Below are 13,214 nucleotides of genomic sequence, written 5' to 3'. Positions count from 1 at the left end.
TTTTTTTAGTATTCTTTTTATTTTTTCTTTGCTTTTCTTTCTTTTATTTTTCCTTTTTAGTCTTTCCTGTTGTTGCATTCAGTGGCTTGATTTTCATGGTGTTTTTGTTTGGTCCTGTTGTGTCTTATTCCATCTGTCAGCACCCACATAACAGCTGGCATGATGACATTGGGGTTGCACATCACTATCAGAAACTTGAAGGGGAGATCCCTTCCATGAATAGGACATCATCAATTAAGCCCCAATTAGAACATGAGAGCCCAAATTATGCACACACAGGGCAATCCTAGAGCATCCAGCTCAGGGGATCAAAGAAACTGCACCACCAGACCACTCAAGACCCTTTCTACATAAAACCATCCAACAAAGACTGGGAGGCATAAGACTTCTATCTAACACATAGAAGCAAATACAAAGAGACAGCTAAGATGGGGAGACAAAGAAACAACCCCCAAATGAGAGAAAAGAAGGAATCTTGAGAAAAAGAACTAAATGAGATGTAATCAAGCAACCTATCATATGTACAGTTCAAAGCAATGGTTATAGAGATGAATAAGGAATATAGTGCATATAACAAGAACTCATTGGGAAATATAACAGCATGACAAAGGAAATAGAAACCATTAAACAGAACCAGACAGAAATGAAGAATAATATATCAGAAATCAAGAACACACTGGAAGAGAGATCATGGGGAGACAAAGAAATAGCCCACATATGAAAGAAAAGGAGGCATCACCAGAAAGGGAAGTAAATGAAATGGAGGCAAGCAATATGTCAGAGAAAGAATTCAGAAAAATGGTCATAAGGTTTCTGAAAAGAATGGAGGACAAATTCAACAATATGTGTAAGAACCAAGAGGAAATGAAGAAGAACCAAAAATAGATGAAAAATGACATCACTGCTGTAAAAAACTCAATAGAAAGCATCAACAGTAGACTAGAAGAAGCAGAAGACCACATCAGTGAGCTAGAGCAAAAGATAGAAAAAATACCCAAGCAAAGCAGCATCTAGAAAAAAAAAAAAACTTAAAAAACAGGAGAGCCTAAGGGAACTTTGGGAAAACATGAAATGAAACAACATCCACATAATAGGGGTGCCAGAAAAAGAGGAAACTGAGCAAGGAATAGAAAACCTGTTTGAAGAAATAATGACAGAAAACTTCCTTGATACAGGGAAGAAAAAACTCACATAAATCCAAGAAGCTCACAGAGTCCCAAACAAAATGAACCCCAAAAGACCGATGCCAAGGCACATTATAATTAAATTGGCAAACACCAATGACAAAGTAAGAATCTTAAAAGTGGCCAGAGAGAGACAGAAAGTTACCTACAAAGGATCCCCATCAGACTAGCAACTGATTTCTCAGCAGAAACACATCAGGCCAGAAGGGAATGGAATGAAATATACAAGGTCATTTAAAGGAAGGGTCTGAATTCAAGAATATTGTACCCAGCAAGGCTATCAATCAAAATTGAGGGTGCAATCAGGAGCTTTACAGATAAAAAAATGACTAAGGGACATTATTACCACCAAACCAGCAATGGAAGCAATACTAAAGGGTCTACTATAAAAAGAAGAACTAGGCCGAAGCCGGTTTGGCTCAGTGGATAGAGCGTTGGCCTGAGGACTCAAGGGTCCCAAGTTCGATTCCGGTCAAGGGCATGTACCTTGGTTGCGGGCACATCCCCAGTAGGAGGTGTGCAAGAGGCAGCTGATCGATGTTTCTCTCTCATCGATGTTTCTAACTCTCTATCCCTCTCTCTACCTCTCTGTAAAAAATCAATAAAATATATTTTAAAAAAAAGAAGAACTAGGAAGCAAAGAAGGAACACAGGTGTAAAGAACAAAAACGGCAAAAAACAGGTACCTATCAATAATAACTTTAAATGTAAATGGATTAAATGCCCCAATCAAAAGACATAGGGTAGCTGAGTGGATAAGAAAACATGACCCATATATCTGCTATCTACAGGAAACCAACCTCACAAAAAAAGGAGACACACAGACTGATGGTGAAGGGAAGGAAAAAGGTTTATCACGATAATGGAAATGAAAAAAAGCTGGGATTAGCAATACTTATATCTGAAAAATTAGATCTCAAAGTGAAGGACCTAACAAGAGATAACGAAGGCCACTTCATAATACTAACGGGAGAAATCCAACAAGCCAATATAACTCTGTAAACATATGAACCCAATACAGGAGCACCGAAATACATGAAAACAAAAACAAACTTCTGGAGTATATCAAGGGAGAGATTGACAGAAATACAGTCATAGTAGGGGACTTTAATACCCCATTATCACCATTGGACAAATCCTCTAAACAAAAAATTGAGCAAAGAAACATCAATCCTTAATGACTCACTAGATCAGATGGAATTAATTGACATCTTCAGAACATTTCACCCCAAATCCACAGAATATACATTCTTCTCAAGTGCACATGGGTTATTTTCAAAGATAGACCATATATTGGGTCACAGGCAAAGTCTATTCAAATTCAAGAAGATAGAAATCATATCACGCATCTCCTCAGAACACAATGGCATAAAACTAGAAATAAACTACAATAAAAACAATAAAAAAAATCAAACACCTGGAGGCTAAATTAAACAATGACTGGGTTACCAGAGAGATCAAAGACAAAATAAAAAGCATGATGGCAACAAACGACAATGAAAACACAACAATCCAATATCTATGGGACACAGTGAAAGCAGTGTTGAGAGGGAAGTTCATAGCTATACAAGCCTACAGCAAAAAACAAGAAGCAATGGTAATATATTATCTAACCCTACAACTCAAAGAGTGAGAAGGAGAGCAACAAGAAAATCCCAGAGTAAGCAGAAGAAAGGAAATAATAAAGAACAGAGTGGAGTTAAATGACATAGAGACCAAAAAGCAATACAAAAGATCAATAAAACCAAGAGCTGGTTCTTTGAAAGGATAAACAAGATTGATGAACCTCTAGCCAGGCTCACCAAGAAGCAAAGAGAGAGGACCCAAATAAACAAAATCAGAAATGAAAGAGGTGAAATAACAACCGATCTCACAGAAATACAAACGATTATGAAAAAATACTATGAACAACTCATTTCCAATAAAATGGACAATGTAGATGAAATGGACATAATCCTGGAAAAATACAAGCACCCAAAACTCAACCAAGAAGAATAAAAAACCTGAATAGACCAATAACTACCAAAGAAATTGAAACAGTGATCAAAAATCTTCCAGCAAACAAAAGCCTGGTCCAGACGGCTTTACAGGGGAGTTCTACCAAGCATTCAAAGAACTAAATCCTATCCTTCTTAGACTATTCCAAAAAATTCAAGAGGAAGGAACAATTTGTAGTTCTTTCTACAAAGACAGCATTACCATAATCTCAAAACCAGAGAAAGACACCACAAAAAAGAGAACTACGGGCCAATATCCTTGATGAACTTAGATGCCAAATTCCTCAACAAAATTCTAGCAAATTGGATTCAGCAATACACTAGAAAGATCATACACCACGACCAAGTGGGATTTATACCAGGGATGCAAGGATGGTACAATATTCACAAATTAATAAATGTGACACATCACATAAAGAAACTGAGAGACAAAAATCACATAATCATATCAATTGATGCAGAAAAACATTTGACAAAATACAACACCATTTCTTGATAAAAACTCTCAGGGAAGCTGGAATAGAAAGAGCATATCTCAACGTGATAAAGGCCATATATGACAAATCTACAGCCAACATCATACTCAATGGGCGAAAACTAAAACCATTTCCCTAAGAACAGGAACAAGACAAGGATGCCCACTTTCACCACTCCTGTTTGACATAGTACTAGAAGTACTAGCTATAGCGATCAGAGAAGAAGAAATAAAAGCCACCCAAATTGGAAAAGAAGAAGTAAAACTGTTTTTATTTGCAGATGACATGATACTATATATAGAAAACCCCAAAGACTCCATCAAAAACTACTAGATCTAATAAATGAATTTGGCAATGTAGCAGGATACAAAATTAACACCCAGAAATCTATAGCCTTTTTATACACCAATAATGAAGTCAGAGAAAGAGAAAAGAAAAAAACAAATCCATTTACAATTGCACCAAAAAAATTAAGGTACTTAGGAATAAACTTAACCAAGGACATAAAAGACCTGTACTCAGAAAACTACAGGGCATTGAAAAAAGAGGTAGAGGAAGACATAAACAAATGGAAGATCATACCATGTTCATGGATTGGTAGAATCAACACCATTAAAATGTCCATATTATCTAAAGCAGTGATTCTCAACCTTTCTAATACTGCGACCCTTTAATACAGTTCCTCATGTTGTGGTGACCCCCAAACATAAAATTATTTTCGTTGCCACTTCATAAGTGTAATTTTGCTACTATTAATCAATCATAACGTAAATATCTGTGTTTTCTGATGGTCTTAGGCTCTACAGCAGCGGTTCTCAACCTGTGGGTCATGACCCACAGGTTGAGAAACACTAGCAGGGTCGCCTAAGACCATTGGAAAACACAGATATTTATGTTACGATTGATTAATAGTAGCAAAATTACAGTTATGAAGTAGCAACGAAAATAATTTTATGTTTGGGGGTCACCACAACATGAGGAACTGTATTAAAGGGTTGCTGCATTAGAAACGTTGAGAACCACTGATCTAAAGCAATCTGTAGATTCAATGCAATACCTATTAAAATACCAATGGCATATTTCAAAGATCTAGAACACACTCTCCAAAAATTCATCTGGAATAAAAAAAATAAGACCCAGAATTGCCACAGCTATCCTGAGAAAGAAGAACAAAGTTGGAGGGATCACAATACCAGACATCAAACTATATTACCAAGCCACGGTTCTCAAAAATGCCTGGTATTGGCACAAGAACAGACTTATAGACCAATGGAACAGAATAGAGGACCCAGAAATTGACCCAAGCCATTATACTCAATTAATATTTGACAAAGGAGCTAAGCATACAATGGAGCCAAAACAGCCTCTTTAATAAATGGTGATGCTAAATTTGGTCAGATACATGCAAAAAGAAAAAAAAAAAGAAACTAGATCACTAACTTACATCATACAGAAAAACAAACTCAAAATGGCTAAAGGACTTGAATGTAAGATGGGAAACCATAAAAATCCTATAAGACTCTATAGGCAGCAAAATTGCAGACATATGTCATAGCAATATCTGTACAGACACAGATCCTAGGGCAAGAGAGACTAAGAAGAAAATAAACAAATGGGACTACATCAAAATAAAAAGCTTATGCATAGCAAAAGAAACCATCAACAAAACAATAAGAAAGCCCGCTGCATGGGAGAACATATTTGCCATGTTATCTCTGATAAGGGTTTAATCTCCAACATTTATAGGGAACTCAGACAACTTAATAAAAGAAAGATAAACAATCCAATAAAAAAATGGGCAAAGGACCTAAATAGACACTTTTTGAAAGAAGACATTCAGAAAGCCAAGAGACACATGAAGACATGCTCAAAGTCACTAATCATAGGAGAGATTCAAATCAAAACAACAATGAGGTACCACTTCACACCTGTCAGAATGGCTATCATGAACAAATCAACAAATGACAAGTGCTGGAGAGGATGCAGAGAAAAAGGAATCCTCGTGCACTGCTGGTGGGAATGCAGACTGGTGCAGCCACTGTGGAGAACAGTATGAAGTTTCCTCAAAAAACTAAAAATAGAACTCCGATTTAACACCGTGATCCGACTTCTAGGAATATATCCCAAGAAAATAGAAACACCAATCAGAAAGGATATATGCACCCCTATGTTCATAGCAGCACAATTTACAATAGCTAAGATTTGGAAACAGCCTAAATTCCCATCAGCAGATGAGTGGATTAGAAAATTATGGTACATCTACACAATGGAATACTACACTGCTATAAAAAAGAAGGCATTCTTACCATTTGCAGTGGCATGGGTGGAACTGGAGAGCATTATGCTAAGTGAAATAAGTCACGCAGTGAAAGAAAAATACCACATGACGCCGAAACCGGTTTGGCTCAGTGGATAGAGCGACGGTCTGCGGACTGAAAGGTCCCAGGTTCGATTCCAGTCAAGGGTATGTACATTGGTTGCAGGCACATCCCCAGTGAGGGGTGTGCAGGAGGCAACTAGTCGATGTTTCTCATCAGTGTTTCTAGCTCTCTATCCCTTTCCCTTCCTCTCTGTAAAAAAATCAATAAAATATATTTTTAAAAAAAGAAAAGAAAAATACCATATGATCTCACTCATTTATGGAAAATAAAGAACATTATAACCTGATGAATAAAAAGATAGATACAGAGACAGAGAAGCATCGAACGGACTGTCAAATTACAGCAGGAAGGCTTAGGAGTGTTGTGGGAGTTGGGGGGGAGGTAAGAGATCAACTGAAGGACTTGTATGCATGCATATAAGCATAACCAATGGACACAAGACACTGGTGGGGTGGAGTGAGGGAATGTGCCAGGGGGCAGGGGAGACTAGGGGAAGGTCAATGGGGGGTAAAAGGAAACATATGTACTACTATTTGTAATACTTTAAACAATAAAATAAAAATTTTAAAAAAGAACACATTGGAAGGAATTAAAGTACATTGGATGAAGCAGAGGATTGTATCAGTGATTTGGAAGACAGGGTAGAAATAAATACCTAATTAGAGCAACAAATAGAAAAAAAAAGAATTAAAAATTAGGAAGTTGGCTTAAAGGAGCTCTGGGACAACATGAACTGTAACAAAATCCACATTATAGGAATACCAGGAAGGAGAAGAAGGTGAGCAAGGAACAGAGAACCTGTTTAAAGAAATAATTATAGAAAACTTCTCCAACCTGGAGATGGGAAGTGTCACACAAGATCAGGAGGCACAGAGAGTCCCAATCAAGATGAATCCAAAGAGAGTCACACCTAGTCACATCTTAATTAAAATGACAAACGTTAAAGAGAAAGAAAGAATCTTAAAGCCAGCCAGAGAGAGATAGAAAATGACCTACAAAAGAGTTCCCATTAGAATGGCAGATGACTTCTCAATAAAAACACTTCAGGCCAGAAGGGAGTGGCATGAAGTTTTCAAAGTGATGAAAAGCAAGGGTTGAAATCCAAGAATACTGTATTGAGCAAAGCTATCATTTAAAATTGAAAACTTTCCAGACAAAAAAATGTTAAAGGAGTACATTGCCACCCAGACAGCAATGCAAGAAATGTTAAAGGGACTGTTTTAAGAAGAAGAATAAAAGGAGAGAGAGGGGATCATAGTTATAAAGAAAATAAAAATGGCAATAAATAAATACCTATCAATAAAAACCTTAAATGTAAATGGAGTAAATGCTCCAGTCAAAAGACATAGGGTGACTGAATGGATTAGAAAAACATGACCTATGTATGCTGTCTACAAGAGACCCACCTCAGAACAAAGGGTACACAAAGACTGAGAGGGAAGGGATGGAGAAAATGTATTCCAAGCAAATGGAAAGAAGAAAAAAGCTGGGGTAGCAATAGTCATATAAGACAAAATAGACTTTAAAATAAGGCCATAAAAAGAGACAAAGAAGGCCACTACACAATACTATAGGGAATGTTTCAACAAGAAAATATAACCCTTATAAGCATATATGTACCCAATATAAGAACAACCAAGTACATAATAAAAGTCTTTATGGACTTTGAGAGATTGACAGCAATACAGTCACAGTAGGGGACTTTAACACCTACTGACATCATTGGATAGATCTTCCAGACAAAAAAATCAACAAAGAAACAGACGCCTTAAATGACACACTAGATCAGATGGATCAAACTGATATTTACAGAACATTTCACCCCAAAGCAACAAAATATACATTCCTCTCAAGTGCACATGTAATATCCACGTTTTAGGACACAAAACAAGTCTATACAAATTCAAGAAGATTGACATAATTCCACACATCTTCTCGGACACAATGGCATGAAGTTAGAAATAAACTACAATGAAAAACACCCAAATATATGGAGGCTAAGTAGCATATTACTAAACAATAAATGGGTACCAATGAGATGAAGCAAGAAATTAAAAATTTCCTGGAAACAAATGAAAATGAACATACAACAACCCCACATCTATGGGACACTGCGAAAGCAGTCCTGAGAGGGAAGTTCATAGTATTACAGGCCTACCTCAAAAAAAAAAAAGAAAAAAAAAGCACAACTAAACTAACCCTACAACTAGACAAATTAGAAAGAAAACAGCAAGAAAATCCCAGAGTAAGTAGAAGAAAGGAAATAATAAAGATCAGAGTGGAAAAAATGACAGAGACTAAAAATATAGGACAAAAGATCAATAAATCCAAGAGCTGGTCCTTTAAAAACATAAACAAGATTGATGAACCCCTGGCCAGACTCATCAAGAAATAAAGAGGGCACAAATAAATAAAATCAGAAATGAAAGAGGCAATATAACAATGGACACCACAGAAATACAAAGGATTGTATGCAAATACTGTGAACAACAAACAGGACAGCATGGGTGAAATGGACAAATTCCTAGAAACATATAATAATCTTCCAAAATGCAATCAGGAAGAATCAGAAATCAGAAAACCTGAGTAGGCCAATAACAACTGATTAAATTGAAGCAGTACTTTTAAAAGTCCCAGCAAACAGGAGTCCTGGACTGGGTGAATTTATAGGAGAATTTTACCAAACATTCAAAGAATTAACACTGATCCTCCTCAAACTATTTAAAAAAATTCAAGAGGAAGGAATACTTCCAAGCTCTTTTTATGAGGCCAGCATTATCCTAATTTCAAAACCGGATAACTACACTACAAAGAAAGAAAATTACAAGTCAATATCCCTGATGAAGACAGATGCTAAAATCCGCAATAAAATATTAGCTAATAAAATCCAGCAGTACATTAAAAAGATCATACATCATGACCAAGTGGGATTTATTTTGGAGATGCAAGGCTGATACAATATTTGCAAATCAATATATGTGATACATTACAGAAACAAATTGAAAGATAAAAATCACGTGATCATATCGATTGATGCAGAAAAAGCAATGGGCAAAATCCAGCACCCTTTTTTGATAAAAACTCTCAGTAAAGTGAGAATAGAAGGATCATACCTTATCATATTAAAGGCCATATATGACAAACCTACAGCCAACATCATACTCAATGGGCAAAAAATAAAACCATTTCCACTAAGAACAAGAAAAAGACAGGGATGTCCACTTTCACTACTCTTGTTCAACACATTACTGGAAGTCCTAGCCATAATGATCAGATAAGAAGAAAAAATAAAAGACATCCAAATTGGACAGGAGGAAGTAAAACTGTCATTATTAGTAGGTGACATGATATTGTACATAGAAAACCCTAAAGACTCCACCAGGAAACTACTAGACTTAACAAATGAATTCAGCAATACCTGAATTCAGGATACAAAATGAACATCCAGAAATTGATAACATTGTTACAGACCAATAAATCTCAGAAAGAGAAACTAAAAAAAAAATCCCATTTACCACTGCAACAACAAAAAATTAAGATACTTAGGAGTAAACTTAACCAAGGAGGTAAAAGACTTATACTTAGAGAACTATAGGACATTGAAAAAAGAAATAGATGAAGATACAATCAAATGGATATGTACACCATGTTTATGGATTAGAAGAATTAACATCATTAAAATGTCTAAATGACCCAAAGGAATCGATAGATCCAACACATCGCTATTAAAATATCAATGGCATACTTCACAGAACTAGAGCAAATACTCCAAAAACTTATATGGAACCATAAAAGACTCCAAATAGCTGCAGCAATCTTGAGAAAGAAGAACAAAGTTGGAGGAATCAAATACCAGATGTCAAATTATACTACAAAGCCATATAACCAAAACAGCCTGGTACTGGCACAAGAACAGGTGAATAAACCAATGGATCAGAACAGAGATCCCAGAAATTGACCCACATCATTGTAGTCAATTAATACTTGACAAAAGAGGCAAGAACATACCATGGAGTAAAGACAGTCTCTTCAACAAATGGTGTTGTAATAGACACATGCAAAAAGATGAAACTAGACCAACAACTTACACCATACATAAGAATAACCTCAAGGTGGATAAAAGACTTAAATGTAAGGCATGAAACCATAAAAATCTTAGAAGAAAACATAGGCAGTTACATCTCAGACATCTTACATAGCAGAAGTTTTGCCAATACATCTCCTAGAGTCAGCAAAGGAAACTAAGGAGAAAATAAACAGATGGGACTTCATCAAAATAAAAGGCTTCTGCACAGCAAAAAAAATCAAAATGAAAAGGGAACCCACAGTATGGGAGAACATATTTGCCAATGATATATCTGATAAGGGGTTAATATACAAAATATATAAAGTACTCATACAACTCAACAAAAGGATGACAAACAATCAAATTAAAAAGTGGCACAGTACCTGAATATACATTTCTCCAAAGAGGACATACAATGGGCCAAGAGACATATGGAAAAATGTCAAAGTCACTAATCATCAGAGAAATGCATATTAAAATGACAATGAGATATCACCTCACACCTATCAGAATGGCTATTATTAAAAAATCAACAAACAATTGCTAGTGAGGATGTGGAGGAAAGGGAACACTAGTACACTGCTGGTGGGAGCGCAGACTGGTGCAGCCACTATACAAAACAGTATGGTTTCCTCAAAAATTAAAAATGGAACTTCTGTTTGACACAGCGATCTCACTTCTGGGAATATATCCTAAAAAACCCCTAAACAGTGAACTTTCTGAATATATGCACCCCTATATGTTCATAGCAGCATTATTTACAATAGCTAAGATTTGGATACAGCCCAAATGCCCATCAGTAGATGAATGGATAAAAACCTGTGAGACATTTACACAATGGAATACTATGCAGCTGTAAAAAAAGAGATATCTTAGCCTTTGGGACAGCATGGATGGACCTGGGGAATATTATGCTACATGAGATAAGCCAATCTGAGAAAGACAAATGTCACATCATCTGGGGCTCAGGCAGCCGTGGGCTCAGGCAGCCGTGAGCCCCGGTGGCTGTGAGGCCTGGGGCTCAGGCCTTGCAGCCGCTGCTGCTGGCAGTGACAGCAGCAGCGGGGTGATGGGGGTGGTTCCTTCCCCTGATCAGCCCGGTTGCCTCCCGCAGAGGGAGGCCAGACTGTGACTTAGGCCCGATCCCCAGGCCTAAGCCGTCAGTAGGACATCCCCAGAGGGCTCCCAGACTGTGAGAGGGGGCAGGCTGGGCTGAGGAACCCTCCCCCAGTGCACGAACTTTTGTGCACCAGGCCTCTAGTTACTTATAATAACCAAGACATGAAAACAACTTAAGTGTCCACTGATGGATGAATGGGTAAAGAAGTTATACCACACACACACACACACACACACACACACACACACACACACACATTGGTGTATTAGTCAACCATAAAAAAGAAGGAAAAACAGCCTGTCCCGGTGTGGTTCGGTGGTTGAGTGTCAACCTATGAACCAGGAGATCACAGTTTGATTCTAGGTCAGGGAACATGCCCAGGTTGTGGGCTCAATCCCCAGTGGGGGTGTGCAGGAGGCAGCTGGTTGATGATTCTCTCTCATCATTGATGTTTCTATCTCCTTCTCCCTTCCTTTCTGAAACCAATAAAAATATTTTTTTAATTTTTTTAAAAAATAAATACTGCCACTTGTGACAACATAGATGAACTTTCAGGGTGTTGTTGAGTGAAGTAAGTCAGACAAAGGCAAGTACTGTATGCTTTCTCATTTATATGTAGAAGCTAAAAAATGTGAACTCATGAAAACACAGTACAGATTGATGGTTGCCCAAGTTGAGCAAGTTTCAAGCTGTAGCTTTCTCCATCCATCCACTCCTGTCTCTTTTCCATCTTTCAAATTTCCTGATCTACTTATGGGAATTTCTCACTTTCCTTCACTAATCATGAACTTTTCTTTTAAAAGTACATGTATTATTTCATTAAATCTGGAATGAGAAGGAAAATAAAAAGTGCACCCAGCTGACCAACTCCATCCAAATTCTGGAAACACTGCATGTGATTAAAATAGTGAATAAAGGTCAGCACCCATGGATACTACCTCTGAAAAGAACCAGGACCTGGTACATCTGTCCTCTGAAATGTGCTACAGGCACAGTATGCTTGCTTGCATTAGTAGAATTCTATCTATTTTTATAAGCAGAGTCTGTCTTGACTGGGTAGCATCCACAACATACCAGCTGTTACATATTTGGAATAACATCCCTAAAGTATCCTATCTAATAAAAGAGTAATATGCAAATTAACCACCACTCTGATACACCCATTAGCCACGCCCATCAGCCAATCAGGAGTGAGTATGCAAATTAACCCAATCAAGATGGCTGCAGCACAGAGAGAGCAGGAGGAAGGCTTGGGTTTCCCTGGCGATGGAGGAAACCAAGCTTTCTGCACACCCTGGTGGGCCCAGGCCTCCGCTTAAGGCTACAAAGTTTCAATTATAGAAGATAAATAAATCCCAACAAAAATGGCAGCAGCCACGGAGCTGGAGAGAGCAAGAGGCTAGGGTTGCCCCCGGCGATGGAGGAAGCCAAGCTTCTGCAGCCCTGGCCTGCTTTGGCCTCTGCTTAAGGCTACAAAGTTTCAATTGTAGAAGATAAATAAATCCCAACAGAAATGGCTGCCACCACGGAGCGAGCAGAAGGCTTGGCTCTGCTCTGGGCTACAAAGTTTCAATTGTAGAAGATAAATAAATCCCAGATACCAAAACCTCCGCTTGGGTCGCCGGGGGGCATGGCCGGCTTGCAAACCACCACAGGCCCCTCGCCCAGGCCACCCCATGCCCCAAGGGAACCCTGACCCTGGTCCGGGACACCCTTCAGGGCAAACCAGCTGGCCCCCACCCGTGCACCAGGCCTCTATCCTATCAAATAAAAGAGTAATATGCATATTGACCATTACTCCAACAAACAAGATGGCTGCCCCCTTGTGGTCAAAGATCCTGCCCCCATGTGGACACAAGATGGCCGCCACAAGATGGCCAGCAGGGGAGGGCAGTTGGGAGGGACAAGGCCTGCAAGGGAGGGCAGTTGGGGGCGATCAAGCCTGCAGGGGAGAGCAGTTAGGGGTGACCAGGACGGCAGAGGAGGGAAG

This window comes from Cnephaeus nilssonii (assembly GCF_951640355.1).
Source record: "Cnephaeus nilssonii genome assembly, chromosome: 3".
Lineage (NCBI taxonomy): Eukaryota > Metazoa > Chordata > Mammalia > Chiroptera > Vespertilionidae > Cnephaeus > Cnephaeus nilssonii.
This window is presented reverse-complemented; position numbering follows the sequence as displayed.